We start from the raw sequence: 13020 nt of genomic DNA, 5'->3' as shown, positions 1-13020 counted from the left end.
TAAAGAAATATCTATTTGCATAATAAAACATTAATTAATTATCCCTGCAATTCTCCTGTACTTGCCAGGGAAGAACTGTTTTATCTCTCTGGTGGTACTAATCAATTATTATGTAATAGGTTAAGATATATGAGAGCAAGAACAAAACATGCAGGAAATGTGCAGGTGGGAAACTTTTGCCGCTATCTGTAGCAGGGCAGATAACAGTTTATTTCCATGCAGACTACAAGTTTTGAGCAGTAGTATCTTGCACCTTTTGCATAAGCTTAGGCCAGCTTTACGGTTGGCCTGATTTGTGGGTACTCAGAGAATGTAAAATTGTGGCCTTATGTGGTCTTTGTGTGAAGCTGGAGGAAGTGAAGAGCTTCACTTGGTGGTTCAAACTCATAAGAACCTCATATTTAGGCTAGAAGGCTTGAGGTGCATGTTCCCACCCAGCATGCAACCAAGGGAGGTTTTAAGGCTACCCTGATCTTCATGCAGGTAGTAATACACAGGTTGTCTTGAGGGGCAACAGAAATTTTTTCTCAGTAGCTCACAGGTTATTTTTCAAACTTAATCAATTTAATTTCTTTAATGGCTTAGGCAGCAATTGACACTGTGGAACACTGTGGACTTGTAACACAGTGTTCACCAGCTTTTAGTATATTAAGTAGCTCATTTTAATTCTGTCCTAAAATGGAATCCTTTGCATCTTTCATGTTCATTACATAAGAAACAACCATAAACCATGACCTTAGTCCTTGACACTGGAAACCATGTTGAATAAATATCTCTTTTCATTGTGGTCCTTGGCAATGACAGGTTTCATTTAGTGAATTTAGGGTTTAAGTTTATTCCTGTATAAGTTATAACAAATGCTGAATGCTTCTCAAAGCTTTAAAACTTCACTACAAAAAAAGAATTTCCTAGATTAGAATAGCTGATCCAAAGCATAGAAACCTCTTTGTCTACTGTATAGATTTTATTGCAGATCCAGTTAATGCTTCAGGGACAGATAACATGGTCAGATGAAGAGTGATGAAGTAATAAAGACTAAAAGTATGACATTCCAGGTTTTCATTTCTTCAGTGCTTGGTTAAAGTGTCAGTGATTTTTCCAGTGAGTTAAAAAATTTCCATAATTTATTGCTCTATATCAAATCTCTATATCAAATCATTCCACTTAAATGGCAATGGCTTAAGAATTCAGCATATTTTAGACTCATTTTGCTAACCAGAATTTAAGTTAAAAAAAAACCCAAACCAACCAACCAAAAACAAAAACACAAAAAAACAAAACAAAACAAAAAAAACCCAACCAAAACAAAACAAAAAAAGAAACACTTGTAGAAGCCACTGTCTTAAGAATTACTTCACTCACACGAGGGCACAGCAGTTGTTTTGAAGGAGTATTGCATCCATGTTTGGTAAAACACTTGCTGTCTAGGAATTTATTTATAAAAACACCTACCTGACAATGCTTTAGCAGATTTTGTCCAACAACTCTGCAGTCTCCTCCTTACTTTGAAATGGAAGGCTACCAGAGGCTGACAGTGGTGAAGTTGGACAGGTTAGCCTGCCTACGACCGTGTCCCTGACTTGCAGTTTCTTTCAAATACTTTGGGCTCTCATCTGCCTTTGCTCTTCACATCTATGTACTTTTCAAGGTCATTTGTCAACTAAAGAATTTATGAATCTTGTGTCTGGAACACAGCACAATGGGTTGCCATACTGCTGACCTAGGTTTTTTATACCCTTTTTTCTCTCTCTAGATTAGATGACGTTGCTTCCACTAAAAGGTTGATTCACTTCAGTGATTGACAGGAGGGTGAAAAAGAGATTTGAAAGCTTCAGAACAGAAATCCCTTTACTAAATCAGGCATGTTCTGCTTTTTACAAAATTAGGTCCTCCAGTTCTATCGGGGATTAACATTTTTGTAACTCAGAAGATGCTGTACAAAAAAAAGAAATTTTTTTCTTTTTTACAGCTAGCAGAGCCAAAGTAGATTGTGCCATTATTTGCTTAGTAGAAAAACAACACTTGCAATCTGATCTTAGTGAAGTGTTTTTGCTGTGTTCAACTGTTGAAACATAAGATCAGAACGTAACTATGTAAGTGATAAAATGGATAACATTTACATCTTCTACCAGTTAATTAATACTTGTGAATTTTATAACAATTTTTTCTCCCTTAAATTCCAAGAATTCCATGCATTTCCACGTCAGAATTTTGTCCATTGATCTAGCAGCAGTATTTCTATGGAATATAAATGTGTTTTACTGATGTTCACAAAGGAAGGCTAAGAGGGTGCAGCCTAGTGTGGATAACCAGCAAGAAATGTGCTGCTTTTTCACTCTCTCCTCTTACTCACCTTGTCCTCCAGCACATCCCAGCAGAAGTAACGCTCCTTTAAAGATCTCTGCTGCTTGCCAAGATGTAGGACAGAAGTCTAATGCATATCTAAAGTCCCTTAAGGAGAAATAATTTTTAAGTGATGAAGTTCTACCAACCACTCAGCCGAGGAGCAAGGATCTCTTCATTCTATCCATCTCTTTCTTTGCAGACTTGTAGAGAATCCTGAAGTCCATTCAGAGACCAAAGGGAGCGTGCTGTTGCTGGAAAAAGAGAGGAGGTTCAAAGACAAGGGGCTTCATGATGCCGTGATTCTGTATGAACATGAAGGTAAGCATTACCCTCGAGTTTTTGTGTTCCCTGCTTCATCCTTTTCTTTTCTAGAACAGAGAAGAAAGAATATGCCCTCAAACAGCCGCATTCCCAGTAAAGCTATTTCCCTAAACTCCTTGTCTCCTGCCCGCCATTTATTTATTTCCTGCTTAAAATGCCCACAATTCTCTTTCTAGTGCATATTTATGTTTAGAGGGTGACATTTCATTGTGCCGTATGTTTAATAATTTTGTCTCTAAATGGATGCAAGATAATTTGAATAGGAACACACCTGTTTCTGCTGTTTTGCTTTTTTTTTTTTTTTACATAAACAAATCTGGGAATAATTTTCTTTGAAAATATTAATTTCAAAGTATCGTCTCAAGATATTTCAGGACTTAATTTTGAAAATGCACCAGTGGACTTGCCTTCAGAATTTTTATTTCTCTGTCCCCCATGTGACAGAGACAGACACTTATGTGGACCACCTTTCTGTATTTTTCCAAGTTCCCTTGATCTTCAAGAAAAATGGAACAAGTAGTGGAGTAAGAAGGAGTTAGTTTGCAATATTTGCAGATGAGGAGTAAATGAGGATTTTCTGGTACCTGATGTTTGAGAAGGAATTGTGAGAATTCATAAAGCAATGGATTCTCTGATAGAAAGGTACTCTGGTTAGGTTTTGCAGTGGGCACAAACTTCAAACCTCAGTTTTATTATCTGCGATGGTTTTGATCTAATTGCTGAGAAAATACAGGTAAGATTTCTAATGACACAAACCCAAGGAAATATATCGCTGAAATGAGAACATCAAGATTTCCTTTTAGTCTAAAATGCCACCCAAAGATGCTTTTCCAAAGACTTTCTGGTTCTCTCTTGGAAACGTTACAAGCTTTCTTTCCCCTCGGGACTTCTAGAATTTCCCTGTTTAGACTGGAGGGTCTCTGAAGCGGAGGCTGTTTTGATAAACTGTGTGTACAGCACCTTACACAATGGACCTCTGATCACAGCCTGCATCTCCACATTATGTCAATGCAAATAAATATATGAACAACTGTCCCTTGAACAGGAAGGAAAATAAAAATCAGATTCCCCAGAGAGTTGACGCATATATGGTAACCAGTCTCCTATCATAATAATGTTGTATTTGTTGAAATCCAAGACTTAGTAGATGTTCATCTTTCTTAGCATGGCAGAAGTACTCTCCCATTTTGTCTTATATCCTTGTGCAGAAGTTTTTTTCTTGTTTGCTTTTTATCCTGTTTTGCCTTACACTAAGGGAGACTTTGTTTTACTAACATTTGTAGCCATCACTTTGATCTGCAGCAGGAAAGCTCAAGATCAGCTTCTTTGCCCATAGGGAAACAGATGAGATCAGAATATGCCAGTTTTAAAAACCTCACTAGATTGGCTCTAGAAGAAATAGTTCTTGTTCCTTAGTTAATTGCAAATTGCATCTTTATTTTTAACAAAAACGCTATGTTTTCTACACATGATTATTCATTTGTGAAAGCTGGAGGCTGATTTTTATTTATTCCTGACACACATGAGGTCCTTTGTTCCTTGTAAATAAAAGAAATGTTGTAGTTTCCGAAGTCACATTTACTGCAGGTTTCTGTGCTTGCTTGTTTTCTAATGTTCCTCTGTCAGAGTGATTGTTAGGAAAATTGTCACTCTTGACAAGTACTTCCAAAAATGTATTGTTATAGGTCAGGGTAGTGTAATATCAGATTGGGTGTGGGTAGAAAAGGTTTCTTTGTTTCAGTAAGTGCTGTGCAACTGCATCAGTGATCGTGACTAAGCTGATTTCAGACCAGCTTCCCTCCTTGCTAACAAGGGAGGAAGCGGGATTTATTCAAGGGCATTCTGGAGAACCAAGGAGAGGTCCACCAGATGAGCAGATGAAGGCCATGCCAATTCTGTCGGTGTCTCCTGCCACAGCACTTGTGGTGACTGGGCAGAGAAGCACTGGCAACTGTGCTTACCCTCAGTGTTGAGTCTTTGGAGCACGGTGTGCTCCATCTCCTGCACCAGGACCTTACAGTCACAGGAAGGGCTCAAGTAAGGGTGTCTCTGTTACTTATTGAGTCTTCTGGTGGGTAAAAAGAGTCTGGATGTAAGTCTGAATGTGCTAAACCACCAGGCTCTTTGGTGGTAGCTGCAAGTGACTGGATATTGCAGTACACCTTAAGAAAAAGATGACTTTGCTATAAAAACTGAATGCACAAAACAGAGTGTGGTGGCTCAGCCATATCCCCTGTGCACCCATCTGTGTTCAGATGGGCCTGCAAGACATTTTCCTGTTTCTACTTGTTTGCTCTGGAAATGGTGGGAAAAGTCTGTCCACATTCTTTCTCTGCTACACTTTGTTCAAGGCAGCATGGAGTTTTCACATGATAGACACAAATGGCTGGAGAAGGATCCTCCTCAGTGCCAGCTTTCCTCTTCCAGATATTTCCTCCTTGCCTCTGCACGTGAAATGAGCAGTTTGCAGGAGTACAAAAAGTTTTATGGGCTACAAGGACTCAGCAGGTGCAGAGAAGAGTTTTACAGAAATACCTTTTTAAAGCTGAAAACTAATTTTCTTTGACCTTTTTAATGCCCTGTTTGTGCTTGTTTGCCACTGGTGTTCATGTTGGTGCAATTTGGGGCTGGGGGGTATAGGAGTGGTCACAGAATAATAATTAAATTGGTGTATTTGCAGCAAGCCTTTTCATTAGCACCAGAGAAGTGACTGACTATAAGAGAGAACCTTAAGGCATCACGAAAGCAAAAACAAAACAGTTATGTCCAGTCAGAACAACTCCAGTTGTGAATTTAGATTTTAACAATCCTTACTAAGTGTTCAGTCATTATTAACAAAATGATGTAGTAGTAATAATAATAATTTTGCTTTAATAAATATGAGAGCTCTGGCGTAGATGGTTGCCAACAGTAATATCTCTTGTATTGTTCTTTCATCAAATGTTACCATATTGTGTATTAGCTGGTTACCAAGAAAATCTATTATTATAAACAGAAGAGTTTCTTTATCCCACCATAGGCAAAAAAGAAGTTATCCATAATTGTCTTCACAGTTTATGGACTATATAATGTGAAATGGTTGAAGCCCTCTAAGATAGTACCTTTCAGTCTTCTTTCCTCCAAAGCATGGAGAAAACATGCCAAAAATTTAGATTTTTGTCGTGCTGGGAAACTACAGAATATACCCACGTGAGTTGTTCAGAAGAAGAAATACATCACTTTTCTTTGAAAGAACATTTGTATTTGCTGGCAAACTTTGTCTTGAACAAACATTGTGAAACTTTGGTTTGGGCAGCCATTCAAGAATATCCCAAAACTCTGTTCACTGGGAAAGATTCCTGTATTTGTGCAGCAGTTTCTAGACCAATATGGTCTCTCTCAAGAATCAGGGTATTTATGAAGGTAGCTTAAAAAAAAAAAATCTACCTCAAAACTCTAACTCTACTTCTAAAATCCAGAAAACAAATAAGCCAGCTGTTAAGGAGTGTGCCTGGCAGGTACCAGTGAGTTAGATGGTAGCGTGACTTTCACATGAACTTCCTGTAGATAATTCAGCCTTACAGCAAATCCTATAATTCTCTCCTCTTATCCATCTCAAATATTGCAATTATTGCAAATATGACTTGGGCATTTCATGAGGCATTAATCATCTTTATCAGATATTTGGCTCCAGAAATTATTTTGTAATGCTGTTTACTTAGTTACTCAGAGATGAGTTATTACAGAACAGTAGTGTTGGCCATGGGAAAAGGCTGAAAGGAGGTGAAAGGCTTTATCCTTTGCATTAAGAAGCAATTGTAGAATAATTATGTGGCTAGGTGTGCACTTTCCAAGGCAGCTATGCCTATTCCTTGCCATCAGACAGTGAATAACGGTTCCATGGTTTGTTGCTACATTTGGTTTTCCATCCAATTCTGCTTTCCACCAAAGTCAGGACACCTGCAAGGTGTAACTTCAATGGGAAAAGCAGCACCCATCAGCCATCAGGTAAAATAAAAAAACCAGGAATACAACTGTTAACTTGGACTCTTGCATCCTGTTGTGTGTGCATATGCTGCTTATAAAAGGTGCCGAATCCAAATCCTGGCCTTGACCGGAGGTAGATGCAGTACAGATCCCAATTGCTCAAATCCCAGCCGGGGTGTCTGCCCTGCTTGCAACTGCAAGGTTGCTTAATTGAATTTCATGAGGTTGTCCACATGCAGCACAGTTGGCAGATACTTGCCAGAAGCATCTGATGAGTTCTCCTGAAATTCTGCTCCATAAGGACTGGATTTCTGTCAACAGCAGTGGGTCAGGCTACCACACAGGTTACCTGTGTAGGAAGGTGTCACAAAACATTGTTTCCCAGGGAAAAACCAACCTAACTCTCTGCTCTTGAAACAAACTATTTAGCAAGTTTGGAAGAGCTGTCCAGATTTCTCCCCAGATATCTGGATTTAAACTTGCAATTCAGCATGTTACACAGAGTTAGTATCTCCTGCAACATATGGGTGGAGTGTCCTCTGATTTTTGCTGTAATTGAGTAGACAAGAAAATTACAGCCCAGTTGTGTTTAACATTACTTTTTACATAGAATTTATGGCTGAAATTTTCAGCAGTGAATTGACCTCTAGGAGAGTGTGGTTTATCCTCCATAGCCACATAATCCTCCAGCAGCGAATGGAAGCCATGAACTAGACAGTGAAGCAGAGTCAGCTTCTTCTTCAGCCTGCACTCCTTCCCTGCCCCTGCCCTTCTCTGGCTAAGATTCTGAAAAATTAATTCCCCAGCAATTCCCCCACAGATGAATCTGGTGCTAAAACATGTTAAAAATAAAAGGAGCCATTGTTCCAATCCTCTGAAGATGAGTTATTAACCTATGTGATAGGTACAGGCTAAAAAACATGAGTGTTTTAATGTTGATGTATGGGTAAACTGTGAATATGTAGTGGGGTGGTTTTATTTTGCTTTTTTTTTTTTTTTTTGAGAAATTTTATCTAATCTTATTTCAGAGTTTAAAAGCAGCCACAGGGAAAAGAGAAGCGTATCATCTGCAGTCCTGAATATTTTATCACTTTAAAATAAAGATGGCTGGTTTCTACAGAATTTTTTGGTTTCAGATTTGGGTGTTTTCAGACAAATGATTTCTAGTTTCCTCTTTCCCTTTCTTTCTTGGTTTGTTATTAAAATAAAGTAAAATACCTATATACAGCTTTTTCACTGCTGTAACAGTTCTGTCTTGTTAAGAAAATGAAAATAACCTTGATTAATTAGCTTGAGAAATTGACAGGCAGGGAAAAGCAAAGGTTGGTTTTGCTTGTGGGCCATGAGCTGGCCCTGCAAATCTGAGATAAACTTGCAGTGCTTTTCTTACAGTGGGGCTTATAAAGCTTGGCTGATTCTTGGCTGATTCTTCATATAATCTTGCTCAGGGTTCATGGAAGTGGAAGTATGAAGAGAAGGCGCTTTATTTTAAAAAGTGCTATATTAAAGCATGAAACATCTGCAGTATCAAGAAGGCTCCTTCAGAATGATGGAATGGGGTCTGGGCCAGGGGGAAATTCTCCTGTCTCTCATCTTTGGGACCATCTTCTGTTACTTAAGCTTGGAAGTGTGTATTTCAGGATAATTCCAATTAGATGGGAACTACTGGAGAATTACTATGATTTTAGTATATTGGCTGCATTAGTCTCTGTTACAGAGGACCCTGAGATTTACTTAGCAGCCTGGGAATACTTTCCTGTAAGAAACAGTATAGTTCTCATATCTACATGTGTCTGGTGTCCTGCATTTGGGGAAGATGAAGTATTCCCTGCCTCTGAGAAGAGATAGGTAAATACCAAGCCCAGAGGGAAAGAAACATTCCAGAACTTGACTATGAGGGGAAGTTGCAGAAAAAGGATTAAAAAGCATGTCTACAAATAGGAGAGCTTCTAAAGGAAGAAAGACATGGTTGTGCAAGAAAACTGCATATTGGAGAAAAGTAGATCACATGGAAAAAAGTTCAAAGAAGCAGATATGGAAACAGAATATATGGATTCTGCTAGCAGAATGGAATAAACAAAGTTTTCTCTGCATTTATGTATATATTAAAATATTTAGGACTGTGACAAAGTCTGTTACATAAGATGATGGGGTGGTGTTTGTTTATAGGAGGAGAGTGAAAGGCTGGAAGAAAGCAGAGAGAAAACAAGTGGGTCTACTGGTGCCGCTCATTATTAGATAAATGGAGTTTTTAATTCTCTTTCTTGCTGCTCCTCCATTTACGAATCATGTTGCATTTCTAGGCTGTCTTACATCCATTGGCTTCTTCTTACCACATGTCTTGCCAGCCTATCAAATATTTGTATAAATTCTCAGTGTAGTATTGCTGAAATTTCAATCCCCTGAGAAACTTGTGCCAGTAATGATCACAAGCCAATTATCAAAACTAGAACCTTGCAATACAGGTAATCACTCCAACCTAAGGAAAAAAATCCAGGTTTAAATTAAACATCACTGCCCTACAGCATTCAGCCAAGAAAGGGCTTCATACCTGTAGATTTCATTGGTAGTGTGATGTTTAAACAGAACTTAGGATCCTATTTGCCCTTATCACTAGGTTCATCACTTTGTGACGTTTAATGCTGTAATCATATGCTAAGTTTTTATCCCTTATTTTATCAGTGAATTGGGAATTGCTGATAAATAAGTATTTCCATGAAATACTTTTTCTTTTGTAGTTTTCCAATAGGAAAGTTGAAATTGATATGTAAAATGGAACAAACACAGGTGGTTATAACAAAAATGAACGTTGATTTAAACCAGTTTTGGTGAGGTTTATTTGTTCAGTATGTAAACTGGAAACTTCTACACTTTCCATTTGGCTTCTTTCAGCACTTATGTGTTGTAGTAATCAAGTATTTTGACAGCTGAAATTCTATGAAAATCCTATCCATTCCCAACTGGAGGAATAATACCAGGTATTCCATAAAACTTGAAAGGGTGACATTTCCTTACAACAGCAGGATATAAGCGAGAGAACCAAAAGAGGGGGCAGAAATTTCCTTTGATGGAAAGTTCCACATGTTCGTCTCTAGAAGAAGCAGAGCACAGGTAAACTGGCCAGATTCTTATGTAATCTTGGAACCTTTCTTTTTCCCATTCTCTGCTTTCAGAATTTGAAATTGTTCAGACACACTTTCTCAAATGAGCAGAAATGTTATTTTAATGTGTGCTTATTATAAACTATGATTTCTTTTTTTATTATTTTTATTTTTTCTGTTTCTTAATTTTTTAAATTCATTGTTCCTCAGTGATCTGATCCTTCCTTCTCAGAAACGTTTGGTGTTGGGGCACTCATTTAGTTACAGAGAAGCAGAACTTGCCAGGAAGAGTCAAGTATTGCCCAAAGGTGGTAGCACTGATTCAGAAAGTGGCTCTCCCTTGTGAGTCAGGGTGCAAAAAATTATTTTTGTTGTTTGTCCTTTGGATGAAAAAGAAGTTTCAATGTTTAAATACAGCTAGATACAATTAACATCATAGTGCCCTTGAGGTGCAAGTGACTAATCTGTTTCAAAGGACTCCAGACATCTTGCATGGTGTGAAGGTGAAATAGTCATTACAGCACTAACAGTTGGGTTAACATAGATGATTACCACAAAAAGGCACATGAAGGTCACCTGCAGAACATTGTGGCTGAATTTGGGTTTGTTTGTTTGTTTGTTTGTGCTTCAAAACTATCATTTGTTTATTTGATTTTCTGGACAGAAAAATTAAACAAAGAAGGAACATTGAGGGCAAAGGACTTGAAATTCTTGGTTTCTGCCTGTTGCTGTTTTTGGTTTTTGAATCCCACTGGCAAAATTCTGAGGTCTGGCTCCTACTTCTAAGCTTGGTGAGCCCAAGTGTCCTTTCCAATATATTCTGCTTAGTGAAAGCTAAATGTCAAAGAACAATGTTCTAGTGGAACTAGCTGTTTCCTATTAATGATTTTTTTTCTTTTTTTTAGTGTTGTCTGGCCATTACTAGCCACCGCTAGTTTTTGTTTAATGTTTCTGATCATTTCTAAGATCCACCTTGGTAGGTTAGTTGAATTGTCTTACCCTGATTGCAGGTTAATCATGACTGGGGGTTGTGGAATCAGTTGCCCAACAGAACTTCAAATGTGCAGTCACTGCTGATATCTGAAAACCATCTTTCCATCTAAAAGACATCTATTCATCTAAAAAGTTTGAAAAAAATTAAAATGCTTTCTCCAACTATTAACTGAATTCTGTCCTTAATTACTGAAATATTATTATAAAACTATTTTCCAAAAATAAAGGAAGATATTGCTCTCCAGAACAGTTTTACTAAGAAATAGCCACACAGAGAGCCAGATACAGAGGGAGGGCTGATAGATTGGACTGGAGAAAATATATTTTGTCAGCCCTTGTTGCCACCACATTGCATGCTTGTTCAGTCCACACACACTTAAATACAGGACACCTTAGTATCATTCTGTATTGGCCAGAGCTAGCAAGACCAGAATGTGGCCAGAATATTTGGCACATCCATCCTCTCCCTTATTCATTATGGAGCTGTGATTGACAAAACCAGGAGAATTTCCACTGAAGCCCACACGGTAAAAGATGAATATGCATTTGCCTTTGTGGAGTGGTCCTGAGTGTGTGCAAATGTTCCCAAAGGAAGTCATATGGTCATTCCTAATCCTCTGCAAAAGCACCACTTCACTCTTTCCTTGAGGTGTTGGCATTTGTTGACTTTCTACACATGGATGCATGGACTGGAGATGGGCACTCTTCTAGGCAAAGCATGCTTAGCTGTTTGGTGGTTTCTCTGGCCTGCAAACCCTTCTTTTCCTGCAGGATATATGTAAACAGGTTGTGTCCTGCTGTCGAAATGCAACAGCCTCCATGAGTAGCAAAGGCCCTATTGCTTCTCCACAGCAGCCAGCATCTGTGCTGCAGAGGGGAGGGATGCACAGCTGTGAGCTGGACCTGCTGGACCTGCTGGTCTCCTTTGGAACATTTATATTGTTCTGGGCTGCTAAAGAGCCAGCTGTAGCATTTTTTTCTTTCTAACATATCTGCCAGTATATTTATGCTGCCCTTTTATCTTAAAACATGTTCTCAAGGGCAGGGTTTCTTAACTCTCAGCCTTTGCGAGACACAGTAGAGTTAACCAAGTACACATCACACGTGGATGTGGCATGCACCAGGTGACTACAAAACCAACACTGTCACAGGCTCTTTGTAATCTTTTCTACAGTGTGATTTTTGCAATAGTTTGTATCAAATACAGGTGGAGAGTGGTTTCCTACTCCTGCTGTTAAAGGGATGAAAACTCATATGTATCAGCATATATGGTAAAGCCAGCATGAAGAACTCTAGACAAGCACCTTTGCTTTTGTCTGATTTCCATTGCTGTGTGATTCTCTGTTCTATACTAATAAAAGGCACCATAAGCATGATGCCCAAAACTCCAAATATGTGGGTCTAATAAAACAGCACAAGAAGCAGCAGCCAGCACAGGGTTATCTAAAAATGATGGAATATGTGAAAAGTGGGAGAAGCTTCTTGTAGCACTGCTAAAGGACCTTGTTCAAATGGAAAAAATAAATACCCAGCACTGTTCAGAAAAGGCTGCAAATAGTTAGTAGAAAGAAGTAAAACTCCCAAGAATTGCAGATTAATAACTCCTGATTCAATCAAGTGTATTAGTCAGGCTCACAATTTTTAAGGGTTCACTTTTTATTTAAGGACTCATAATTGAAAAGTTTCAGTGCATTCCCATTCATTGATGGGAATGCACGTGAGATGCTGCTCTCTGGGAACTGAAGATGAAAACATATTAAAGTTGCCAACTATGAGTGGCAGAAGTGGTTCAGGGTTGTGTTTTTGGCTCCTGAAGGGATTTTTTTTTTTTAATTCCATCACTTGATTCTGGTAAAGATAAAATATCCCAATCTAGACTGGCTTTAGTCTTCTTCTGCTATATGGTCCTTAACACGATATAAATCCTTCCACTACAGCTTAACCCAAACTCCTGGGTCAAAGACACTTCTGCAAGCTGCTGTTTCATTGTACTCAGTGATGCTGAAGACTGACTTTGTGTCTATCCAGGAAAGCTTTTGCATTTCTAGCTTCAGTCCACCAAGCCAGTAAATTTATTAAGAGAGGTAGTCCCAAACTATCAAAGATTGGGTGGAAAGCATTTAGAAACAATGGTCAGTGTCTAATTTAATGAACTCCTGACCTGGAGTTTTTGCTGAGGACATCACTTCATAGCCAGATGTCATAGCCAGAGGTGAAGCACCTGGTTCATGTAATTTAGTAATTTTGACCATGCAATCTAACCCTTTCTGTTTTTTATCAGAAAACGATGCAC

General features: G+C 38.5%; 1 long non-coding RNA gene across 1 annotated transcript in view; it reads left to right on the top strand.

Moving 5' to 3' along the window:
* The first annotated feature begins 2557 nt into the window (after positions 1-2557).
* The window catches only part of LOC110470723 (uncharacterized), a 59454-nt gene continuing 48991 nt past the window's right edge, over positions 2558-13020 (top strand). Inside the window, exon 1 of the long non-coding RNA XR_002465471.1 lies at positions 2558-2664. This is a non-coding gene — a long non-coding RNA (uncharacterized LOC110470723). The remainder of the gene's footprint in view (positions 2665-13020) is intronic.

Source organism: Lonchura striata, chromosome 1 (genome assembly GCF_046129695.1).
Source record: "Lonchura striata isolate bLonStr1 chromosome 1, bLonStr1.mat, whole genome shotgun sequence".
Lineage (NCBI taxonomy): Eukaryota > Metazoa > Chordata > Aves > Passeriformes > Estrildidae > Lonchura > Lonchura striata.
This window is presented reverse-complemented; position numbering and strand designations above follow the sequence as displayed.